At 45.1% G+C, this 16,252-nt stretch overlaps 1 protein-coding gene across 1 annotated transcript in view; it reads right to left on the bottom strand.

Annotated features, from left to right (window-relative positions):
• Positions 1-3,494: 3,494 nt before the first annotated feature.
• The window catches only part of LOC140719057 (ATP-sensitive inward rectifier potassium channel 11-like), a 49,209-nt gene continuing 36,451 nt past the window's right edge, over positions 3,495-16,252 (bottom strand). Inside the window, exon 3 of the transcript XR_012096849.1 lies at positions 3,495-4,007. The gene's annotated coding sequence lies outside the window, so the exon portion shown is untranslated. The remainder of the gene's footprint in view (positions 4,008-16,252) is intronic.

Below are 16,252 nucleotides of genomic sequence, written 5' to 3'. Positions count from 1 at the left end.
AAAATGTGGAATCTTTAGAGTGGGTGCAGACAAGTATTAGCAAGATGCTGCCTGGATTAGAGGGTGTCTCCAACTCAGTAAATCAGGCAGCATCTATAGGAGGGGAATAAACAGTCAATGTTTCAGGCTGGGACTCTTCATCAGGACTGTAGATTGGAATCCGATTTATTGTCTCTGATATAAATCGTGAAATCTGTTGTTTTGTGGCAGCAATAACAACAACAAATTACTATGAATTACAATAAAAAGTAATCTCATTATCTCATATTCTTGTTTATTCATATTTGCATTTGCACAGTTTGTTGTCTTCTGCACTCTGGTTGATCTTTCATTGATCCTGTTATAGTTACTATTCCATAGATTTGCTGAGTATGCCCACAGGAAAATGAATCTCAGGGTTGTATATGGTGATGTATATGTACTTTGATAATAAAATGTACTTTGAAGTTTGTAAAAGAATGGGATGAGAGACCATTCAGGAACCTGATGGCACAGGGGAGGAAGCTGTCCCTAGAATATTGATGGTGTGTCTTCAGGCTCCTGTACCTCCTCGATGGTAGCAATGAGAAGAGGGCATATCCAGATTGTTGGGGCATATTTGCATTAATGTGCAGGTGTACAGGTATACCAAATAAAGTGGCCACATTCAGTGTATCATCTGAATTTATGTGCCTCCGCTAGCAAATATTTTATCGTGCCTGCGCCTCATCACACGTGTGCTTGTAAATTCGACGCACCTCCGAGCCTCAGCAACTCATCTGCCTCTGCTCGGTTTGAGCCCATTCCCGTCCAGTAGCCAGAGGCCAGAGACTCGATAGATGACCCGGCAACAGCTGGACTTCACCAGGAGTTTGAGGCGAATCGGTGTGCCATCGAAGACTCCAGTAAATTCAGACAGGCGGACCGTGAAGGGCATTCTGACTGGCTGCATCGCCGCCTGGTACTGAGGCTCAAACGCACAGGAATAGGAAGAGGCTGCAGACTCGGCCAGCTCCATCACAGAGACAAGACTCCACTCCAGCTTGGACATCCTCAGAGGTTGGCATCCGTCATTAAGGACCCTTCCACCTGGGACGTGCCCTCTTCTCATTACTACCATCAGGGAGGAGGTACAGCAATCACACTCAAACCTTTAGGACCAGCTTCTTCCCCTCCATCAGATTTTTGGAACTGTCTATGATGATACCTCATCATTCCTCTTTTGCGTAATTAATTTTTATCGTGATATAAAGATTTTTCTTATGTCTTGCACTGTGCTACTGTCAAAAGGCAACAAACGTCACCACAGAATCGGGTTTAGTATCACCGGCATACGCTGCGAAATGACGTTTGTAGTTGTCTTTGCGGCAGCTGTACAATGCGATACACGATAATTTGTTGTTGTTCAGCCGTTAAGTGGAGTCTGACTCTCCGTGACCTCATGGACCAGAGGGTCCTTGGGGTTCTCACGGCAAGTAGATCGCCAGGCCTTTCTTCAACACAGACACTGCTGCTGCCCAGACCGGGACCCAGCTGGGATTTGAACTCAGGACCATCTGCCTTGAAGTCCGGTGCTGATACCACTACACCACCTGCCAGCCCAATACATAATAATAGAGACTATTAAATACAGTAAGAAATGAATACAAAATTGAATTCAATAAGTAGTGCAAAGATAGAAATTAAAGACAAAACTGAGAGGTGGTGTTTCGAAGGGTCTCGGCCCAAAACGTTGACTGTACTCTTTTCCACAGGTGCTGCCTGGCCTGCTGAGTTCCTCCAGTGTTTTGTGTGTGTGTTGCTCGGATTTCCTGCGTCTGCAGATTTTGTCTTGTATGTGAGAGGTAGCGTCCATGGGTTCAATGTTCATTCAGAAATCGGATGGCGGAGGGGAAGAAGCTGTCCCTGAATCGCTGAGAGTGTCCCTTCAGGCCCCTGTACCCACTTCCTGATGGTAGCAATGAGAAGGGGGCATGTCCTGGGCGATGGCTTCACCTATCTCCTTATAGCTTGTCCTCCTCCCCTCTCCTCCACCCTTTTTTAAAAAATTCTGGCGTCTTTACTCCTTCCTTTCCAGTCCCGATGAAGGATCTCGGTCCGAAATGTCGACCGTTTATTCATTTCCATTGACGCTGCCTGGCCTTCTGAGCTCCCCCAGCATTTTGTGTGTGTGTGTGTGCGTTGCTCTGGATTTCCAGCATTTGCAGAATCTCCTGTGATTATTGCATCGCCGTCTAACTGTGTGACCCGAGCTAACTTGCACTGATCAGTGAAGGGGTCCTGTATCTTTAAGAGGGATTCCTGCTTCTCAAGCTTGGACAAGCCGACTGACACCCCGGACCCTCCCCCAGGACGTGCCTTGGAGAGGTACTCACCTCTCCCACCCCCATCCCACGTTGGTCGTGCCCAGGGGCCACTTTATTAAACATGGGCTTGATTGGCAGCGAGACATGAATCACTTCCTCATACACACACCACAGGAATGTCAACAATGCGGCGCCTCCCCGGATTTGCAGCTGCCCTCGGGGTCCTAGTGCCCTCTGCCAATGGGCAACTGAGGGCCAGAGGAAATCCGTAAATGCACACATTGTGTCGAACGAGAAGGAAAAAAGGATTAAAACCAAATTAAAGGAACGGGGGGAAAAACAGTGCAATAGTTTTACATTGTGAATTGTGGAAGGATTTAAAACCTTTTTGGTGCGATGCATGCTCGGGCTTGCGTGTAATTTGGTTTGTACATTTACCATGTTACAACATGACTCTTGCAGGCTTTTTTAAAAAAAAATTCACAAACACAGGAGATTCTGTAGATGCTGGAAATCCAGAGTAACACACACAAATTGCTGGAGGGATTCAGCAGGTCAGGCAGCATCAATGGAGGGGGATAAATGGTGGATTTTGGTCCGAGACCCTTCATTAGGTCTCTGACCAGTCTCTTGCTTTGAGATTCAAGATTGCATAACACCATTTCCAGCCATCGTCAACATCACGTGCTGTGTCGCATGATGTGGGCGATCATGGTCTCTTCCATGATTGTCCTTGGCAAAGTTTTCTACAGAAGTTTGCACTGCTACTTTCTGGGCAGTGCCTTTACAAGACGGGTCACCCCAGCCATTATCAGTGCTCTTCAGAGATTGACTGCCTGACATCAGCGGTCACGTAACCAGGACGTGTGATACGCACCAGCTGCTCATGTGACCATCCGCCACGCGGCTTCGCGTGACCCTGTTTGGGGAGGAGGGGGCGAAGCAGGTGCCACACCTTGCCCAAAGGTGACCGTAGGCCAGCAGAGGGAAGGAGCACCCTCCACCTCCTTTGGTCGAGACCTGTCTCCACCCTGCCGCCCACATTTCCTGTACACATGTGTAAAAGATAATGAAATATTTGCTACCCAGGTTCCAAAGCAGCACAAAAACACAGTAAGACAAGGGATACAATGATAGTAAAAAAAACCACAAGTATAACTTTATATTCATACATTGGTTGTCTATCCATAAATCGACGCTAAGCACAGGAGTGTCTGTACATAAGGGTGACTCTGACAGGAAATGATAAAGTGGTGGTGATTGGGAGGGTGGAATGTGGGTTAGTGATCTACGAGCAAAGGGGTGTGAATGAGGGATATCATTCACTTATGGGGTCAGAGCAGAACGGTGATGAAGTCAGCCGAGCTGCTACTTCACAGATCCAGCGACCCATTCTGGCTCCCGGCTTGTTCCCCCCTTCCTTTCCAGTCCTGAAGAAGGGTCTTGGTCCGAAATGTCAACTGTTTATTCCTCTCCATAGATGCTGACTGCCCGGCTGAGTGTCCCGCCATTTTGTGCGTGTTGCTCTGGATTTCCAGCTTCTCTGGAATCTCCTACGTCCAGTGAGCCATGTTCATCCCGGACCTCAGGTGCTGTCTGTGTGGAGTTTGCACGTCTTCCCTTTGACTGGGTGGGTTTCCTCCCACATCCCAAGGGCGTGAAGATGGTCGAGTAACTGGCCACTGTGTAAGTTGCCTCCAAATTGAGAATGAGGTTTAGAATCTAGGAGTGGAGTTGTAGGAGAGTGAAATATGATTAGCATAGAGTCATAGAAAAGTACAGCACAGAAACAGGCTTTTCGGCCCATCTAGAGCATGCCAAACCATTTAAGCTGCCTACCCCCATTGACCTGCACTGGCCCTCCATACCCCTACCATCCATGTACCTATCCAAACTTCTCTTAAGTATGCACCAATTGCGCTGGCAGCTCATTCCACACTCTCACGACCCTCTGAATGAAGAAGTTTCCCCTCATGTTCCCCTTAATCTTTTCACCTTTCACCCTTAACCCATGACCTCTGGTTGTAGTCCCATCCAACCTTAGTGGAAAAAGCCTGCTTCCATTCAGCCTATCTATACCGTAAGGTGTGGATCTACTGCTCCTGGAGCATCGACTTCCCTGGAAATTGACTATTTATGGACTGATAACTTACATTGATCTGTTGTCTACTCATGCACATTGCTCTCGCGCTCTCTCCCTCCCTGCAATGTGAGTACACCAGTTAATCTCATCTCCCGCGTGCGTGCTTTTATTTAATTGATATGCAGTTGTACAGACGCAACAAATTGGCAACAAGTAAGAACCTGAATGTCTGCAAGTATCACCAACTGCACCGACAGGTACGGGACGACAGACTTCAGAGAGAGACAGCAAGAGGAAAGAGCTAAACAGTAGACAGGAGGCCATCACGGACACTAACAAAAGGGCAGGTGGGTGACTGTGCACGGTACACAGTGAAAGATGCATATCTAGCAAAGCTAAAGTGAAAATAACGTGATGATGTCCTTCGTCGGGAAAGCTGACAAATTCGATAATGCTAATGAGGACTGGGATCATACATCGAGAGAGTTGAACTGGATTGTAATGCGAATGATGTGGTTGAGGAAAAGAAAGTATCCACACTTCTTAGCTTAATGGGTGCTTAATGGGGGCTTTTACATAACTTAATAACTCCTGAAAAGCCAACAAGGAAGATGCGTGATGAAATTATTACAATTTTAGAAAGTCACCTGAGCCTTAAACTGCTGGTAATAGCTGAGAGATTAAAATTTTACGAAGGGAACCGGTCAAAGGATGAAAGCACTTCTGAATACAATGTGGAACTGTGCAAACTTTCCCAGTGCTGTGACTTTAGAGGTGGACTGCAAACAGCCTTTTCCAAAAGCTCCCTTTCGGAAAGCACTATAGGGCTATCACGCCATCTTAAAAGTTCCTTCCCCCAGGCAGTTAATCTGATCAATCATTCTAGTTAGCCCCCCTCTACCCTCTCTATTATCTCAATTTCAAAGTTCAAAGTAAATTTTATGATCAAAGTACGCCATCATATACAACCCTGAGATTCATTTTCCTGTGGGCATACTCAACAAATCTATAGAATAGTAACTATAACAGCATCAATGAAAGATCAACCAGAGTGCAGAAGACAACAAATAGTGCAAATATAAATAAATAGCAATAAATAATGAGAACATGAGATAAAGAGATAAAGAGTCCTTAAAGTGAGATCATTGGTTGTGGGAACATCTCAATGATGGGGCAAGTGAGTGCAGTTATCCCTTTTGTTCAAGAGCTTGATGGTTAATGGGTAGTAACTGTTCTTGAGCCTGGTGGTGTGAGGTTTTCATAATACTGTTTACATTGTAAATACATGCTGGTATTGATGTATTTATGCACATTTTGTTCCATATCCGTACTTTAACCTCTATTTTATATTTATATATGTAAAGGGGGTTTCTTCTTTTTTCTTTGTTACTGTGTATGTAATCAAAATGGCTTCTTTGTTTTGTTAAAAGCAAGAATGCTTCTTTGTTGTGAGAGAGTGCTGGAAGCTTGTTTGGGTTAAAATTTACTGATAACGAGTATTGTATTCCTTTGTAAACCAATTGGGATTAATGTTGTTCTTTCTTCTGAGTCTGTAAGCTATTGTTGGCGGGCTTTTGGGGAGATCGGCACGAGGGGTTGAGAGAGAGAGGACGCAATGCTGTAAGCTGGGCGAGGAACGGACCCCAAGCGGGGGTCCAAGGCCAGGAGGTACTCCGAGGAGAGGAGATAAAGATAGATGTGCTTGGTTGACCACTTCGGGTGGTCCTAAGCTGCGAGTCGAGGAGTTCGGAGGGGATCGAATGGTGGCCAGAAGACTTCAGTAATTGAGCTCCAACGGTTGTGCATGAAGTGGTTTGGACTTTGATAAGTTTGGCGCCTTTTCTTTATTGTTTTTCCTTCATATATACTGTATCGTTATTAATCACTTAGTTATAGTAACCTTTATAAATTGTACTCATTTAATCGCATATGGTGTACTGTCTGTTTTTGGGCAAGGCGGGGACATCACACAGCATCCACACCAGCTGATTACCCAGTTTGGCGGGGCCGAAGGCTGCTCCCCCTAGACGAGAACGAGCTGAGCGAGCCTGAGGCGTCCCAGGGGGTTACATATAATTCTTTGTTCTTATAATGTTGAATATCATGCCCTGACCAACACACCACAGCAAATTCCTAAGACATGTAAATGCATATGGCGAATAAGATTGATCCTTGATCCTTGAAGCAGAGTTTCGACCCAAAACTTCAATAGTTACTTTTGCCCCCATAGAAGGAGAAGATGTTTTCTATAGTGGGAGAATCTAGGACAAGACAGTATAGCCTCAGAACAGAAGGACGTTGCTTCAGAACAGAGATGAGAGCTTGGTCAGACCCCACTTGGAGTACTGTGCTCAGTTCTGGCCACCTCGTTACAGGAAGGATGTGGATACTACAGAGAGAGTGCAGAGGAGATTTACAAGGATGTTACCTGGACTGGGGAGCATGCCTTATGAAAACAGGTTGAGTGAACTCGGCCTTTTCTCCTTGGAGTGATGGAGGATGACAGGTGATCTGATAGAAGTGTACAAGATGACGGGAGGCAGTGATCATGTTGACTGCCAGAGGCTTTTTCCAGAGCTGAAATGGCTAACACAAGTGGGCATAGTTTTAAGGTGCTTGGAAGTAGGCACAAGGGGGATGTCAGGGGTGAGTTTTTCAAACAGAGAGTGGTGGGTGCATGGAATGCACTGCCAATGATGGTGGTAGAGGCGGATACGATAGGGTCTTTTAAGAGATTCTTAGACGGAACCTAGAAAAATAGAGGTCTATGCGGTAGGGAAATTCTAGGCAGCTTCTAGGTTACATGGTTGGCACAATGTTGTGGGCCGAAGGGCTTGTACTGTGCTGTAGATTTCCATGTTCCATGTTCTATGAATTTCTGTAGCCGAAGGACAGTGAATTGGTGGAATTCATTGCTGCAGACAGCTGTAGAGGCTGAGTCTTTGGGTGTAGCTAAAGAGGAGGCTGACAGGTTCTTGATTAGCACGGGTGTCGAAGGTTACGGGGAGAATGGGATCGAGAGGGAAAATAAATCAGCTGTGATGGAATGGTGGAGCAGACTTGATGGGCAGAGTGGCTTAATTCTGCTCGTATTCGTTTTTATACTGCTTGACCCTCTGAGTTCTTCCAGCAGATTGTTTGTTGTTGCATCAGGGAGAATATCTTTGTACCTTTTATAAAATGATGGCTTGGCTCCACTTACTTCTGTGACCTCACCCACACCTGGGCAGTTGTTAATCTGTGCACAGTGAGCTCCCGCAAGCTAAACTGGATTGCAATACACACAAAATGCTGGAGGAACTCAGCAGTTCAGGCAGCATCGATGGCAAAGAGCAAAACAGTCAATGTTTCGGGCCGAGACCCTTCATCAGGACTAGAAACAATAGTAAGTCTGAGTAAGAAGTTGGCAGGAGGGGAGGAAGAAGTGCAAGGTGGCAGGTGATAGGTGAAACTGTGAGAGGGGAAGGGGTGAAGTAAAGAGCTGGGAAGTCAATTAGTGAAAGGGCTGGAGAAGGGGAGGACAGGAGGCCATGGGCGAAAGGGAAGAAGGAGGAGCACCAGAGGGAGGTGATGGGCATGTAAGGAGATAAGATGAGAGAGGGAAATGGGAATGGGGAATGGTGAAGGAGAGGGGGGGCAATTACCAGAAGTTTACGAAATCAGTGTTCAGTGTATATGATGATGAGAGGCATTGATCGTGTGGATAGTCAGAGGCTTTTTCCCAGGGCTGAAATGGTTGCCACAAGAGGACACAGGTTTAAGGTGCTGGGGAGCAGGTACAGAGGAGATGTCAGGGGTAAGTTTTTTACTCAGAGAGTGGTGAGTGTGTGGAATGGGCTGCCAGCAACGGTGGTGGAGGCGGATACGATGGGGTCTTTTAAGAGACTTTTGGATAGGTACATGGAGATTAGTAAAATAGAGGGCTATGGGTAAGCCTAGTAATTTCTAAGGTAGGGACATGTTCGGCACAACTTTGTGGGCCGAAGGGCCTGCATTGTGCTGTAGGTTTTCTATGTTTCATGCTCTCCCAACCTGAGTGTGGCCTCTGTGTGGCAGTAGAGGAGGCCATGTCAGAATGGTTGAACCACTGGTCTATCTTGGCTGTTGGCACCGCAGGAGACCTGTTACCGAGAGATGCCCCAGCTCTTGGCTACGGTTTGCCATGTGCAAATAACTCAACCTCTCTTAACGAGTCTCACAGGACAAATACATCATGGCATTGAGTAACACTGAAGGATTTTGGCATCAATCCCTAGTTTCCACTGGTTTTACTCCTCTCTGCCAAGTGGTATTAGCAGCCACTGCGTGATCTGGATTACAAATCCATTTAAAGATAAAAAAATAAATATTAGCTTTATTTGTCACACGTACGTTGAAACTTGGAGGGAAATGTATTGTTTGCGTCAACAACCAGCACAGTCCGAATTTGCGCTGGGTTCAGCCCGAAAGAGTCGCCGTGTTTCCAGTGTCCGCAGCTTACTAACCCTAACCTGTACAGTCCTGTGCAAAAGTTTCAGGCACACGTATCTAACCAGGGTGCCCAAGACTTTTGCATAGTACTGTTGTAATTTTATGTATTGCTCTGTACTGCTACCGCAAAAAAAAAACAAATTTCATGAAATATGTGAGTGATGATAAACCTGATTCTGTCTCTATTGTGGACTGAGAGTGGGAAGGGGTCAGGGAGAGGGGAATCATGGTGGAGAAAAGGGGAAGGGAGAGGGGAGGGAGTGGGAAGCACCAGAGAGACATTCCGTAATGATGAATAAACCAATTGTTTGGAATTAAATAACCTTGCCTGGTGTCTCAAAGCTGGGTGTGTCTGCACCTGTACCACCCCCTGCCCCTGACACTCCTTCTCTGCCACCCATCCCACACCCCTCCCATGGCGCTCTACCCTCACCAATCCCTACATCCTTTGCTCCCAGCGGATTTATAAATTCGCTCTCCGCTACACGTTGACAAATAAAATGCTGTGCAAAAGTCTTAGGCTCCCCAACTATACATCATACCCAAGACTTTTGCACAGTACTGCATGTCTTTGGAATACGGGAGGAAACCAGAGCACCCGGAGGAAACCCACGCGGTCACGGGGAGAACGTACAAACTCCTTACAGGCGGTGGCGGGAATTGAACCCTGCTCGCTGGAGCTGTAAAGCGTTATGCTGGCCGCTAAGCTACCGTGCCAAGTAACGTTAATCGAGAGGTTGCTCGTCACTCAAAGATCCTTAACACCCACCTTCCCCCCACAAGCCCTGGAAGAAGATTTGAATGGGTGCTCACGGCTCAGAGAATCGAGTGAGCTGTTAAAGTGTAGACCCATTGAATGTAGAACAGGCTCAGAGGGCCGAATGGTCTCTCCTGTTACAATGAGGAATGGGATTCCACAGTTCGTTCCCGTACTGTTTGTTCACTCTTCCTGAACAGGTTGTTTCACGGCCTGGTATGGAAACCAGGTACAGACATATCGACAGAAAGTGATGGGCACACCCCAGTCCATCACAGGTAAAGTCCTCCCCTCTATTGAGCAGGTTTACATGGAGCACTGACACAAGAAAGCAGCATCTATCATCAAGGATCCCCACCATCCAGGCCAGACTCACTTCTCACGACTACCATTGTGCAGGAGGTACAGGAGCCTTAGGTCCCACACCACTGGGTTCAGGAACAGTTACTCAACCATCAGGCTCCCAAACCAGTGTGGATAACTTCACTCACCTCAACCCACATCCTTTCAAGGACTCTTTGCGACTCAAGTTCTCTTTTTTTTAAATTTGCCCAATTTGTCTTCTTTTGCATGTTCCTGATGAAGTCCTGAAGAAGGATCTCGGCCTGAAACCTCGACTTCCATTTCCATTGATGCTGCCTGACCTGCTGAGTTCCCCCCCCCCCCCCCCCAGCATTTTGTGCATGCTGCTTTTGCACATTGGTTGTTTGACAGTCTTTGTTAAGTATAAATTTTATTGCATTTCTTTATTTTCCTGTAAATGGCTGCAAGAAAATGAATCCCACCGAATACACATAACTTCCATTAAATTATTTACTTTGACTGACAACCAGCGTGCAAAAGCAACACACACGAAATGCCGGAGGAAAATGCCTCTAGCTAAGATCACAAGACTCAAACCAGTTACTTTCCACAAAGGTAAGGCTGATCAACACCTCCACCCATTAACTCACCACGGCTGTATCATTTCCTGTCAGTCACCTTATGTGCAGACACTCCTGTGCTTTATGGACGTACAATCAATCTGTGTATATAAGCTATCTCATTTTTATTGTGTTGGTTTTGTTTTTTTATTAGCACCGTATTCTTTGTCTTACTGTGTTTATCTTGCCCCCATCACTCAGGATAAACCCTCTTCTCGTTGCTACCATCAGGGAGGAGATTCAGGAGCCTGAAGGCACACACTCAATGATTCAGGGAGAGCTTCTTCCCCTCTGCCATCTGATTTCTGAGTGGCCATTGACTAACTCACTACTTTTTTTGCACTACTTATTTAATTTAAATTTTAATTTATATATATATTGTTTTACTGTCATTCACAGTTTTTTAAAAAATCATGAATTGCATCGTACAGCTGCCGCATAACAACAAACTTCACGATGTCTACCAGGGCTGCCTTAGACCTGGAGTAACAATTATTTTGTTCTTTTTTACACTTGTGTACTGGAAATGACATTAAATAATCTCGAATCTAGAACGTTAACGATCCTCAACACTTTGCGGTGGAGAGCAGCTGGTGCGCCCCCTAGTGAGCAAATATGACTTTAAACAAAGTGCATCAGCAGCTTGTTTGAATCAAGTGAAGTTTATTGTTATTTAGTTATATACGTGTATCTAAAGTAAATAACCATAATGTATATAGAAACGAGGCAACGTTTCTCCAAACCGGAGTGCAAAGAATAGTATCACACATAATACGTAATAACTTATGAAGGTAAGGATAAAGTCTGCAGATTACAGTAATCATACATAAATAACAGACTAAAGTGCACAAGTTAAATATTGTCAGGAACAGAACAGATTAACCCACGGCACTTTGAATGCGATGCGACAGGGAGTTCAGTAGCCTAATGGCCTGGGGGAAGAAACTTTTTCCCAGCCTGACCGTTCTTGTCTTTATGCATCGGAGTCTCCTGCCTGATGGTAGAGAGTCAAAGAGGATGCTGGATGGATGGGTGGGATCCTTAATAATACTAAGAGCCCTGCGTACACAGTGCTCCCAATAAATGTCCCCTATGGATGTGAATAGTGCCTCTGATATAGCCATCTCTGGGTCACACGCTCACTTCAAGTGCTGGAACTGTTTCTTGACTTTTCCGCTCTCTCTTTCAGTCCAGGGTCACTGAGTCGCCAGCGTCAACTCTTTGCTGGGGTACAGTTTCCAGCAGATCTCCAAAGTCTAAAGTCGAGTCCGTTATCACGTTTGCAAGCGTGCGCATCCACAGGTGCGCTATAAAACTTACGCGCAGCAGTATGACGAGCACGTGGCAACAGAGAGCCAACATTTACAGGAATTCAACATAAATGATCCAAAATCATACAAGGAAAGCCACAATAATAAATAAAACAGTCCAGGGAGGGTGCAAAATGGTCATAATGTTTATGATACCGAGTTAGTGATTAAAATTTTAAAGTTGAGATTATTGCCATGTGTGTGTTATGCACAGGTGCAATGAAAAACATACACGCAGTGGCCACTTCATTAGGTACGCCCTGTACCTAACGAAGTGACTACTGAGACTATGTTCATGGTCTTCATCCACTTCAAAGTTTGACGTACTGTGCGTTCAGAGATGCTCTTCTGCACACCACTGTTGTATTGTGTGTTTATCAGAGTTACTGTTGCCTTCCTGTCAGCTTGAACCAGTCTGGCTTCCCTCATTATCAAGGCTCCCCAGATGTTTTATTTTTGTTTTCGCACCTGTCCTAGTACAGAGGTTCCCAACCTGGGGTCCATGGTATATAAAAAAAGGTTAGGAAAGCCTGCTCTAGAGTCTATTGTGCGTGAAAATCCCAGGAGATCTCCAGTTTCTGAGATACTCAAACCACCCCATCTGGCACCAACAATCATTCCACGGTCAAAGTCACTTAGATCACATTTCCTCCCCATTCTGATGTTTGGTCTGAACAACAGCTGAACCTCTTGACCATGTCTGCATGCTTTTATGCATTGAGCTGCTGCCACGTGATTGGCTGATTAGATATTTGCATTAACGAGGTGTGCAGGTGTACCTAATAAAATGGCCACTGAATATCCTTGCAGCAGCATCACAAGCATATTACAACATTTACAAGAAAAACAAATTATATATAACCTTTACAAGTAAAGACACAGCATGGAATAGGCACTTCCGGCCTAACAAGTGGCACCGCCCAACCATCCACCAATTTAACCTTAGCCTAATCACAGGGCAATTTACAATGACCAATTAACCTCCTAACCAGTACAGGGAGGACGTACGAACTCCTTACAGAATTGAACTCTGAACAACTTTTGATCGTTGAACATGGAACACAAAGACTGAGCACCACAGCCTTCTGGCACTGATCCACAACCCTCCTGGGTCAGAAACTTCTCCACGTCTCAGTTCTAACCGTCCAACTCTTTAACCTGAAGTAGCAAGGCCTTTGGTCCGGTCTCTCCACAACCTGCTAGGGATCTGGTGCATTTCGACAAGATGGCCTAAACCTCAGGGACCTTTTCTGTTCGGTCTCTCCCACAAGCTGCTCGGCCATTCTGACATGGTCTCTTCCGTACACAAGCCATGTACAGTACACCAGCCCCCACCTTCCTTGGTGGTGTCACCTCACCGGGAGGTGAGTCATATCTGTCTGGATGCAAGTCTAACAAAACGATACTCTGACACTGATAAGAGTTAATATTAACTCAAATTAACCAGTCAGAGATTAAAAAGCTCCCGGCTCAGATTTGGAGTCAGGTAACAAACAATCTGTTGGAGGAACTCAACAGGTCGAGTCGCGCCTGTTGGGGCAAAAGGATTTGTCAGTGTTTCGGGTCTCTGAAGACTCAAGCAAGTTTCTACAGATATACTATGAAGAGCGTTCTGGCTGGTATGGAGGTACCAATGCACAGGATCACAAGGATGTTATAGAGGGTCTTCAACGCAACCAGCTCCATCATGGGCACAAACCTCCCCACCAGTGAGGGCACCTTCAAATGGCGGTGCCTCAAAGAGGCAGATTCATCATGGAGGACCTTCTCCGTCAGGGACAAGCCCTCTTCTTATTACTACCATCAGGGAGGAGGTACAAGACACACTCTCAACACTTTACGAACAGCTTCTTCCCTTCTGCCATCAGATTGCTGAACTTGTTCTTCATCTTTTGCACTAGTAGATTTTTAAAATATATTGTAACTTCTAATTACTTGTTATGCCTGCACTGTACTGCTGCCACAAATCAACAAATTTCACAACCTCTGTAGTGCTGACCAAAAACTCTTTTATATATATATATATTTATAAAAGGGTGACCAAGGATGGGAGCTCAACATCCAGGGATATTCAATATTCAGGAGGGATAGACAGGAAAGAAAAAGAGGTGGGGTAGCATTGCTGGTTAGAGAGCAGATTAACACAATAGAAAGGAAGGACATTAGCCTGGAGGATGTGGAATCGATATGGGTAGAGCTGCATAACACTAAGGGGCAGAAAACGCTGGTGGGAGTTGTGAACAGGCCACCTAACAGTAGTAGTGAGGTTAGGGATGGCATTAAACAGGAAATTAGAAATGCGTGCAATAAAGGAACAGTAGATAGATAGATAGATAGATAGATACTTTATTCATCCCCATGGGGAAATTCAACTTTTTTCCAATGTCCCATACACTTGCTGCAGCAAAACTAATTACATACAATACTTAACTCAGTAAAAAAATATGATATGCATCTAAATCACTATCTCAAAAAGCATTAATAATAGCTTTTAAAAAGTTCTTAAGTCCTGGCGGTAGAATTGTAAAGCCTAATGGCATTGGGGAGTATTGACCTCTTCATCCTGTCTGAGGAGCATTGCATCGATAGTAACCTGTCGCTGAAACTGCTTCTCTGTCTCTGGATGGTGCTATGTAGAGGATGTTCAGAGTTATCCATAATTGACCGTAGCCTACTCAGCGCCCTTCGCTCAGCTACCGATGTTAAACTCTCCAGTACTTTGCCCACGACAGAGCCCGCCTTCCTTACCAGCTTATTAAGACGTGAGGCGTCCCTCTTCTTAATGCTTCCTCCCCAACACGCCACCACAAAGAAGAGGGCGCTCTCCACAACTGACCTATAGAACATCTTCAGCATCTCACTACAGACATTGAATGATGCCAACCTTCTTAGGAAGTACAGTCGACTCTGTGCCTTCCTGCACAAGGCATCTGTGTTGGCAGTCCAGTCTAGCTTCTCGTCTAACTGTACTCCCAGATACTTGTAGGTCTTAACCTGCTCCACACATTCTCCATTAATGATCACTGGCTCCATATGAGGCCTAGATCTCCTAAAGTCCACCACCATCTCCTTGGTCTTGGTGATATTGAGACGCAGGTAGTTTGAGTTGCACCATATCACAAAGTCCTGTATCAGTTTCCTATACTCCTCCTCCTGTCCATTCCTGACACACCCCACTATGGCCGTGTCATCAGCGAACTTTTGCACATGGCAGGACTCCGAGTTATATTGGAAGTCTGATGTGTACAGGGTGAACAGGACCGGAGAGAGTACGGTTCCCTGCGGCGCCCCTGTGCTGCTTACCACCGTGTCAGACCTACAGTCTCCCAACCGCACATACTGCGGTTATAATGTATAAATATATACATTTATATATACAATATTATATTTATATTATATACAATTTATACACAATTTATATACAATATATACGGTTATAATATAAAGTAGTTATAATGGGTGACTTCAATCTACATATAGATTGGGTGAACCAAATTGGTGAGGGTGATGAGGAAGAGGATTTCTTGGAATGTATGTGGGATGGTTTTCTGAACCAACATGTCAAGGAACCAACTAGAGAGCAGGCCATTCTAGATTGGGTATTGAGCAATGAGGAAGGGCTAGTTAGCAATCTTGTTGTGCGAGGCCCCTTGGGTAAAAGTGACCATAATATGGTGGAATTCTTCATTAAGATGGAGAGTGACATAGTTAATTCAGAAACAAAGGTTCTGAACTTAAAGAAGGGTAACTTTGAAGGTATGAGACGTGAATTAGCTAAGATAGACTGGCAAATGATACTTAAAGGGTTGACGGTGGATATGCAATGGCAAGCATTTAAAGATCACATGGATGAACTACAACAATTGTTCATCCCAGTTTGGCAAAAGAATAAACCAGGGAAGGTAGTGCACCCGTGGCTGACAAGGGAAATTAGGGATAGTATCAAGTTCAAAGAAGAAACATATAAATTAGCAAAAAAAAAGTGGCACACCTGAGGACTGGGAGAAATTCAGAGACCAGCAGAGGAGGACAAAGGGCTTAATTAGGAAAGGGAAAAAAGATTATGAGAGAAAGCTGGCAGGGAACATAAAAACTGACTGTAAAAGCTTTTATAGATACGTGAAAAGAAAAAGATTGGTCAAGACAAATGTAGGTCCTTTACAGTCAGAAACAGGTGAATTGATCATAGGGAACAAAGACATAGCAGACCAATTGAATAACTACTTTGGTTCTGTCTTCACTAAGGAGGACATAAATAATCTTCCGGAAATAGTAAGGGACTGAGGGTCTAGTGGGATGGAGGAACTGAGGGAAATACATGTTAGTAGGGAAGTGGTGTTAGGTAAATTGAAGGGATTAAAGACAGATAAATCCCCAGGGCCAGATGGTCTGCATCCCAGAGTGCTTAAGGAAGTAGCCCAAGA

The sequence above is a fragment of the Hemitrygon akajei genome, chromosome 31 (genome assembly GCF_048418815.1).
Source record: "Hemitrygon akajei chromosome 31, sHemAka1.3, whole genome shotgun sequence".
In the NCBI taxonomy this organism is placed as follows: Eukaryota; Metazoa; Chordata; class Chondrichthyes; order Myliobatiformes; family Dasyatidae; genus Hemitrygon; species Hemitrygon akajei.
The sequence above is the reverse complement of the archived record's forward strand: the minus strand, read 5'-3'. Positions and strand labels throughout refer to the sequence as shown.